Source organism: Nicotiana tabacum, chromosome 18 (genome assembly GCF_000715075.1).
Source record: "Nicotiana tabacum cultivar K326 chromosome 18, ASM71507v2, whole genome shotgun sequence".
NCBI classification, from domain to species: domain Eukaryota; kingdom Viridiplantae; phylum Streptophyta; class Magnoliopsida; order Solanales; family Solanaceae; genus Nicotiana; species Nicotiana tabacum.
Window position 1 is genome coordinate 149,870,338 of NC_134097.1, and position 10,385 is coordinate 149,880,722.

Below are 10,385 nucleotides of genomic sequence, written 5' to 3' on the forward strand. Positions count from 1 at the left end.
AATGTGACCAACAATCCTTTGCCCGCCCACAATAACGGGCCGTTGATTGGAATGATTTACGAGGACAAAGAATTTGATCCTGCTTTAAAAGCTATAATTGCCATCGTCGATGCAGGGAAAAAGCCTAAAACCACCCCTAAGCTAGAGAAAGGGGAAAAGAAGGTCAGTACTGTCAAGGTTGAGCCCGAAGAGAAGGTTGAGGAAAAGACAGTGACGATGGTGCCTGTGAGGAATAAAGTTCTTTACGTTCCATGAGGTCGAGCGGAGAAGCCGCAAAGATTAGAAGTCAACAAGGCAAAACCAATGTACGTACCAAAAGGGGGGCTATGTGGTCCGGGGGACGATTCAACCATCTCAGCTGAATGAGGCAGTGGTTATCGGACGCGTACCACAGAAGCCAATGACAGACCCGTCCACAGTACCGTGGAACTATCAAAGAACGTTGGTTACGTACAAAGGCAGAGAAGTCACAGGAGAACTTCCAGAGAGTACTTTCGTTGGAAGATATTCGAACACTCAAGGGTTAAACAACGCCACACGGAAACACTTCCCACCCAAGGAACCTGTAAGCGTTGAGGAAGCGGAAGCTTTCTTCCAAAAAATGAAAATGCCAGACTACGAAGTGGTGGATCAACTACGCAAGTGCCCCGAGCAAGTGTCCATGCTATCTCTGCTGATGAGGTCGGCTGAACACCAAAAGATTTTGCTCAAGACCCTGAACGAAGCGTACATACCAGTTGAAACCTCAGTCGAACAACTGGAACGAATGACGGAGAGGTTCTTCGCCGTTTACCAGGTTTCTTTCAGCAAGAGCGACTTACCTCCAGAGGGAGCAGCTCACAACAAAGCCTTACATCTGACAGTTAAATGCGAAGACTACTACGTCAAGCGGGTAATGTTGGATGGAGGTTCAGGTGTTGACATTTGTCTGCTCTCCATACTGCAGAGAATGGAAATTGGGACCGGAAGAATCCCCCCCCAATAATGTTTGCGTAAGGGATTTTGATGGCATCAAGAGGGACACTCTCGGGGAAATAGACTTGGTGTTAACTATACGACCGGTGGAGTTTGAAATAACTTTCCAGGTGCTTGACATGGATACGTCTTACAATTTTCTCCTCGGAAAACCTTGGATTCATGCGGCAGGGGCTGTACCTTCCACTCTTCACCAAATGGTGAAGTTTGAATACGAAGATCGGGAAATTGTGGTCCACGGAGAAGACGAACAGTCTATTTATCGGGACCCATCCATCCCATATCTTGAATCAAGGGAAGGGAGCGAGCACACGGTTTATCAGGCTTTCGAAGTTGTGCTAGCAGAGCAGTATGAAGAAGGAAGACCTTGCCCCCAACCTTTCTTGTCCAACGCCTCAATCATGGTGGCTAAAGAAATGATCCGACATGGATTCAGGCCAGGGAAAGGGCTCGGACGAACGTTGCAAGGAATAACGAAACCCATCACCCTGCCTTCCACCAAGAAACTTTTTGGGATAGGTTTTCAACCCACTCCAAAAGATGAAGAGTGGGCAAGGAAGAGGAAAAATGAGGGTTGGAAACTGCCTCGACCATTGCCAGATTTATACGAGACTTTTGTTGGACCGAAATATATCGAAAAAGAAGACGATGAGGTTTTCACGGCCGAAGAGATCGAGGAGATATGTGGGGCAATGAGAGGAATGCTCTACGAAGCTCACATGGTTCAACTGGGAGAAGTCACAAGCACCGCTGAGATGCTATATGTGGGGCCAAATGCCAAGCTTCGAAACTGGGAGGCCACACCATTCCCAACTAGACAGGAGTCCGGGTAGACCTGTCCTGCCACCTTTCCTGCATCACGAGTTATCCCCAGGATGTAACTCGGATGTTTTTCCTTCAGTTTCTTGTTTTGAATTCCTGAAATATAAACCTTGTTATCTTCCAAATTCCAAGGAATAAAAATCAGTATTTTCTCATTTTTTTTCCTTTATTCTGATTTCTCTTATTTTTTCTTTATCCTTTCTTTCAGTTATAATAATGCGGCTTTAAATAATATGACATGCTTGCGGACTTCACGCCCAGATCACAACGAGCTATTTAATTGTGAAATAATGAACCAAGAGTCAGAATATGACGAAGAAGAGGCTTTTAGGGAAATAAATCGAGAATTGGAACACTTTGAGAATAAACCTAAGCCGAATCTGAATGACACTGAACCGGTTAATTTGGGAACTCCTGAAGAAATCTGAGAGACCAAAATAAGCATTCACACGGACGAGAAAATGCGAGACGCGATAATTCAACTCCTTTTTGAATTTAAAGATGTGTTTGCTTGGTCATACGATGACATGCCAGGATTAGGTGTTGATCTAGTGGTGCATAAATTGCCAATTCACCCTGATTGTCCTCCAATTCAACAAAAGCAGAGAAAGTTCAAAACTGATGTTAGTGATAAGATTAAAGAAGAAATCACCAAGCAGTTGAAAATGGGAGTAATTCGGGTAGTCCAATACACCACGTGGTTGGCGAATATAGTTCCAGTGCCGAAAAAAGATGGGAAGACTCGGGTATGTGTGGATTATCGAAATTTGAACAGAGCGAGTCCCAAAGACAATTTCTCATTGCCCAACATCCACATCCTTGTTGATAATTGCGCGAAACATGAGATACAGTCTTTCGTAGATTGTTACGCTGGGTATCATCAGGTGTTGATGGATGAAGAAGACGCCGAGAAGACTGCCTTCACTACACCTTGGGGAACTTACTGTTATCGGGTTATGCCATTCGGTCTGAAGAATGCTGGGCAACTTACATGAGAGCAATGACTGCCATTTTTCATGACATGATGCATCAAGAGATAGAGGTGTATGTGGACGACGTGATAGTCAAGTCCAGGACTCGGGACAATCATATCCAAGACTTGAGGAAATTCTTCGAGAGACTGAGAAAGTACGACTTGAAGCTGAACCCGACCAAATGCGCCTTCGGAGTCCCATCAGGCAAGCTTTTGGGTTTCATAGTAAGCAGGAGAGGTATAGAGTTAGATCCAACAAAGATAAAATCTATCAGAGATCTACCTCCCCCAAGAACGAAGAAAGACGTGATGAGTCTGCTGGGCAGGTTAAACTATATCAGTCGATTCATTGCCCAGCTGACTAGCACGTGTGAGCCCATATTTAAGCTATTAAGGAAGGATGCAGTGATCAAATGGACGGCTGAGTGTCAAGAAGCCTTTGACAAGATCAAAGAATATCTTTCAAATCCCCCAGTTTTGGTCCCACCAGAGCCAGAGAGACCCCTGTTCTTGTATCTGTCAGTCTTGGAAAATTCCTTCAGTTGCGTCCTCGGGCAACATGACATAACCAGAAAGAAGGAGCAGGCGATCTACTACTTGAGCAAGAAATTCACCGGCTACGAGGCCAAGTATACTTTGCTGGAAAAAACGTGTTGTGATTTGACATGGGTTGCTCAAAAATTGAGACATTATCTCCAAGCTCACACTACTTACCTCATAAGCAGGTTGGATCCTTTAAAGTACATATTTCAGAAACCAATGTCTACTGGAAGACTGGCTAAGTGGTAAATCTTGCTTACTGAATTTGACATAGTCTATGTCACCCGCACGGCAATGAAAGCCCAGGCGTTAGCAGATCATTTGGCCGAAATCCCGGTTGATGAGGAATACCAACCGCTGAGTACCTATTTTCTGGATGAAGAAATAAACACCGTAGAAGTAGTCTCGGAAAATGCTCATGTTTGGAGGATGTTCTTTGATGGGGACGTAAACGCCAAATGTGTAGGAATTGGGGCAATCTTGATCTCACCCTCTGGTCAGCACTATCCTGCTACAGCTAGACTGCGTTTCTTTTGCACGAACAATACAGCTGAATATGAAGCCTGCATCATGGGCATGCATATGGCGATCGATCAGGATGTTGAAGATTTATTGATTATGGGGGATTCTGACCTGATTATCCGGCAAGCCCAAGGTGAATGGGAAACTTGGGATGTCAAGCTTATTTCTTACTGACAGCATGTGGAGGACCTCGGCAAGCATTTCAAATCAATAGAGTTCAGGTATATCCCACAGTGTCACAATGAACTAGCAGATGCACTTGCTACCTTAGCTTCAATGTTACCCTACCCAGACAACGCCCACGTCGATCCCTTGGAAATCCAAATCAGGGAAAGACACGGTTACTATAATGTAATCGAGGCAGGATCACGTACACAGCCATGGTACCATGATATCAAGAGGTTCTTGAAGACACAAGAATACCCCGAACATGCTACTAGAGATCAAAAGAGGACTATCAGGCGGCATGCAGAAGGTTTCTTTTTGAGCGGTGAGGTACTGTATAAAAGGACCCCGGACCTCAATTTATTAAGATGTGTTGACGCCGAGGAAGCGGGAAGGATCATGCATGAAGTACACGCAGGAGTGTACGGGACCCACATGAACGGGTATGTTTTGGCAAAGAAAATCCTTCGAGTAAGTTATTACTGGATGACCATGGAAAAGGACTGTTTTAGCGTCGTTCGAAAGTGTCATCAGTGTCAGGTACACGGTGATTTGATTCATGCACCTCCCACAGAACTGCATCCCATGTGTGCACCTTGTCCATTTGTTGCTTGGGGCATGGACATCATTGGTCCGATCGAGCCGAAAGCCTCAAATGGACACATATTCATATTGGTTGCTATCGACTACTTCACGAAATGGGTAGAAGCTGTCACTCTCAAGTCAGTCACTAAGACGGTTGTGGTGGATTTTGTACATTCAAATCTTATCTGTCGTTTCGGTATTCCTGCAACTATCATCACAGATAATGCAGCAAACCTGAATAGTCACTTGATGGGAGATGTATGCGAACAGTTCAAAATAACGCATAGGAACTCCACTCCTTATCGGCCCAAGGCCAGTGGCACTGTTGAAGCAACAAACAAGAACATTAAGAAGATTTTGAGGAAGACGATCCAAAGTTCCCGACAATGGCATGAACAGTTACCCTTTGCATTGTTGGGATACCGCGCTAGAGTACGCACATCAATAGGGGAAACCCCTTACTTGTTGGTTTATGGGACCGAGGCTGTGATACCAGCAGAGATGGAAATTCCTTCGCTCCGAACCATTGTCAAAGCAGAAATTGAAGATAGCGAGTGGGTTAAGACTCGATTAGAACAGTTGACTTTGATTGATGAGAAACGAATGGCTGCGGTTTGTCACGGGCAGTTGTACCAACGAAGAATGGCCCGTGCTTACAACAAGAAAGTCCGACCCAGGAATTTTGAAGTGGGTCAACTGGTATTGAGGCGCATTCTGCCACATCACCAGGAAGCGAAAGGAAAATTTTCTCCTAATTGGAAAGGCCCATACATCATCAGGAAGATATTGCCGAGAGGAGCATTGTATCTGGGCGATATTGAAGGAAATAATCCTGAAACAATAGTGAATGTGGACACAGTCAAAAGGTACTATGTTTGAGTTTACTTCAACGATATTGTGGCACATTTGAGATGATGAAGGATTCATCCCCACTGCCCAAACACTATCAACTCTCTCCACAAGCCCTTTGAGCCAATTACGCTTCTTTGGCTACCTTAAAAAAAATTGATTGAGCCTGAACTACGTCTGACTTGATTCCGAAAGGATACATAGGCAGCCTCTCTCTGGGGTTCAGTCATACCAAAAATAAAATTCAATTTACCCTGAAATTGAAACCGGGGTACACCAAACAGCTTAGAAGTTGTAGTTTCTACCATTCTTTTACCAAGTACAAGTCCTTCGGATCAATCGCCAAAGGCAAGCGAAGCCGAGAGACATCATGATTAAAGGCCGGCACATTCAAATTGAGAGAAATAAAATGAGAGAGTCTTATTGGTGAAAACCTTCGGGTATCGTGAGGCGACGGGAGCAGAGAAATCAAAAATGAGAGAGCTTGTTTAGTAAAAACTCGCAAAGAGTGCTATCAAGCGACAGCAAGAAGAGAAATGAGAGAGGTCGACTAGCGAAAACCTGCAAAGGGCATTGTCGGCCGAAAAGATGATTCCACCTCAGAAAATCTTGGCAAGGTTCCACCGGTTGGAAACATAGATCCGTTCCTGATTCATGAGGAAATGCAAGTTCGTGAAGGTCGGGCATCCAGTCCAAAAGCATTGTCATATCAATTTAATGTCAGCGTTGTTTCCCTTAGATAAGTTTTTCTTGTCCCGAAAGGGACACTTCTATTTTAAATTTGTTCTCTCCGTTATTTGTTTTACTTTTCTTTGAAATCCTTCCATTTTTAACACCAAGTTTCGAATATACTGGAAAGAATAGGTGGCAGGACCGGTTTCACGGAGCTCCGTTTAGTAAGAAGTAAATACCCCGCTTTAGTGGTACGTTTCTCCAGTCCCGATTGATCACGATGTTGGTTGCCTTCGAAGTAAAGCCACACATACCCACCCACACACACACAGAAAAAAGAAGAAGAAAAAACCCGACAAATCCCCACAGGGTCTCCCTTTGAACAAATCCCAACAGGGTCTCCCTTTGTAAAAATCCCCACAGAGTCTCCTTTCGTAAAAATCCCCCAAAGAGTCTGCCCCAGTTAATCCCCAACGAGTCTGCCTTGTACCAAATCCCCACAGAGTCTCCAAAATAAAAATTCCCACTGAGTCTGCCTCGGTAAAAATCCCCAAGCAGAATGGGATGGAAGAACCAAAGCCTTACACGGGCAAATCATCACAAAATCCGGGAATGCGAGTTTGAGCAGTTTTAAAAAGGGTTTCGCCTGTTGAATCCAACCAATGACAGAGTTTCTCAACAGGAATAAGGACGGGACAAAGCAATTGGTACAATCAAGGCCCTCGAACCAACCACCATTTCCAAACTGACAATTGTTCTTTGTTTGGAATATTGAAACATGCGTGATCCAAAGCAACCGTGCAAGAAGCAGGTGTCGCCCAAAAAAGAAAAGAAATACATGAGTGCAAGAAACAACTTGGCAATAAGGAATCTAACCAAAAGGGAAGTTTCCCCAAAATTCTCTCTTACATTTTACTAAACAAAAATAATAATAATAAAAAAGAAGTAAGAAGAAAACTCAAAAAAAGAGGGTCAGTTAGAATCCCCGACATTTTCCATTTAGCCAGCATTAGGGCTTCAATCCCTGAACTGAGCGTTTTTCTGTTAGCCAGCATTAGGGCTCCAACCCCTGAACTGAGCATTTTTTCTGTTAGCCAGCATTAGGGCTCCAACCCCTGAACTGAGCGTTTTCTGTTAGCCAGCATTAGGGCTCCAACCCCTGAACTGAGCGTTTTTCTGTTAGCCAGCATTAGGGCTCCAATCCCTGAACTGAGCGTTTTTCTGTTAGCCAGCGTTAGGGCTCCAACCCCTGAACTGAGCATTTTTCTGTTAGCTAGCATTAGGGCTCCAATCCCTGAACTGAGCGTTTTTCTGTTAGCCAGCATTAGAGCTCCAACCCCTGAACTGAGCATTTTTCTGTTAGCCAGCATTAGGGCTCCAACCCTTGAACTGAGCGTTTTTCTATTAGCCAGCATTAGGGCTCCAACCCCTGAACTGAGCGTTTTTTTGTTAGCCGACATTAGGGCTCCAATCCCTGAGTTGAGCACTTTTCCATTTAGCCAGCATTAAGGCTCCAATCCCTGAATTGAGCATTTTTTCTGTTAGCCAGCATTAGGGCTCCAACCCCTGAACTGAGCATTTTTCATTTAGCCAGCATTAGGGCTCCAATCGCTGAACTGAGCGTTTTTCCTTTAGCCAGCATTAGAGCTCCAATCCCTGAGTTAAGCAACCTTCCTTCAGCCGACATTAGGGCTCCAATCCCTGAGTTGTGCATTTTTACCTTTGGCGACATTAGGGCTCCAATCCCTGAGTTGCATTTTGTAGACTAGAGTTTTTTCCAATCCCCGCATCAGTGCTGTAGATTATTATGGCAATTAACTCACGAAATTTTCCTAGTGAAACTGTGGCAGAAAAATTTCGTTCGTTTGTTTTGTTTGTCTCAGCAGGTCTGACTTCGAGGCGCATGGATCGAGATGACCTACGGGATGAGTCTCAATCTTGAATAAAGAAAAGAAGAAAAGAACAAAAAGAGAAGATGTTCCCAAATACTGGAACAAACAAACGGCGGGTCGCTCCAAAATTTGATCAACGTCCCGAGCTCCGCCAATCCCGTCTCACTCAATACCGCAGAAATAAACAGGCGCCTACAACTTGCAAGCATCAAGATTCGGATCAAAGTCTACAAGCAGAATCAGCTAAGACCCAAGATCAAGTTGCAAAAGAATTATAGATAGAAATCTTGTAACTAGCGGTTGACAGGCATAAATAGTTAGTTCACTTTCAATTTCCTTTGGTTGTAATAAGGAGGTCGGTAAAGCAGTAGCGGCAACAGCAATAGCAGTACCAGCAAGCATTGCAATCCCATGGTAGTCCCAGCTACCAAGGTTTCCCGAACTACATTGACATGATTACTGTTTAGCCCAGGATATGTAGGAAATCCTTGAAGCAAAGATTCGGTCAAATCTTTCAAAAAATGTGCTTCACACGGAGTATTCCAATGGGCAAAAATTGCTCATATCCGCTCATTTTATCTTTGCACGAAAACTCTTCGTATTTTCGGACAAAGAGGGGCAGCTGTGAGCACGTGATTTTTGTTTACACAACAATTACTCCAAAAGAAATCAAAAATAAAACAAATGGTTTTGTTGTACAAATTTCGGAGTTTACGTGGTACTTTTGGCAGTTATTTGTAGTTTGTCTGTGATTGTTTTAGTTTTGTCAAATAAAAATATAAAAATATGTGTCGCGTGTAAGTTTAGGATATCGTTCTACTATTAGGAATTAATCAAACCATAATTTGGTTTTAAGGAAAAATCACAAAAATTGCATCTTTTATTCTATTTTTTGTTGTCATTGAGTGATTTCATTTTTAAATGGGTGTGATAATTGTTGTTAAGTAGTAATTAATATTTGTATAAGTTTTATTTTTGATTTTTACAATTTAAATAAAAATTGTTTTGTTTAGAAAAATTAAAAGAAGAAAAAAGAAGAGAGTTCAAAATTGAAGAAAATCTGGAATTGGGCTCAAATTTGAGACATAGAAATCAGGCCCAATAATAGCCTGACCCAGTCCGGTCCCTGATCCCTACAGCCTCACCAAACGACGTCGTTTAGTGCCAGTCAAATCTGGACCTTTGATTTAAACAAATCTAACGGTCCAATGCAACCCCTCATTAAACCAAACGACGCCGTGTAGGATATGCAATCAGAACCGTTCATCTCCCTTGATCCCACGGTTTTAAACGCCCGTCATGGCCCGACCCATTCCCATTTCAGACCGACCCAGTCCCACGTTTTAAACCACACGACACCATTTCCCATTGACGAAAGGATCCTGGCCATTTATCCCACTTGATTCATCAAACAACCCACCCCATATATAATCCCTCATCCCTTACCCCCACGCCCCCTAAGCCAGACCCCCCCTTCCTTTAGGTCGTCTCCCTCACCAGACCCAAACCCCACGAAACCCTAGCACCGCCCCCTTTCCCTTCACCGTAAACCCGGCGGCAACAATGCCGATGACCCCCAGACTAACACCCCTAGGCCACCTCGACCCCCTGAACACAGATCTACTAACCGTAGGTCTCGAATCTTCCCCCACCGTCTCGAATCTTCATTTGAAGATTCGAGCCGGACCCCAACCCATGCCAAACCCCCCCAAATCTATTCCAGGCACTCCCCTGACCTCTCTCGTGACCAAACCAGGCTTGGTTTGGTCTGAATCTAACCAGAAAAACTTGAATCCCAAATCTGCCCTAGGAACCCTAAAAGTCCAGAATCCGAATTTTTGTCCGTTTAAACAAGAAGTTTGAGGTCTAATAGATTTTAATCGAAGTATTTTCAGTTGAGAACACTTCGATTAAAGTCCGTTCAACCCCAAAAGAGGTTCGAGTCAAAATCCGAGACATGGTCATCTGATTTTCAATTCTTTAAGGTATTTTCTTCTTCTTTTCCTTGCCAGTTCATGTTGTTTGTTTTGCTTAATGTTTGTTCATGTGTTTAAATGTCATTTCGATTTGTTTTCATTTTGTGTCGACTTTTCTGTCCACTTTGCCCGGACCTTTCATTTGGTAGAGTTTTTCTTCATTTACTCATTGGGTGTATGGTTGTAAACTATACAATTGACTGAAATTGAATTTGGCCGATTAATTAGTTTTCAGGGAAACTTTTTTTGTTTTGGTCAGTACAATTCGAATCACATGTTAATACTATTGGATTCTGATCATTGGCTTTGATTGTATATGTTGTGATTCGCGTAGTCGATTCGCTATAAGTCGTCAATTAGTTTCAGTCTGGAATGATAGTTAATTTGACTCATGCTATTTAATTTGATTTACTG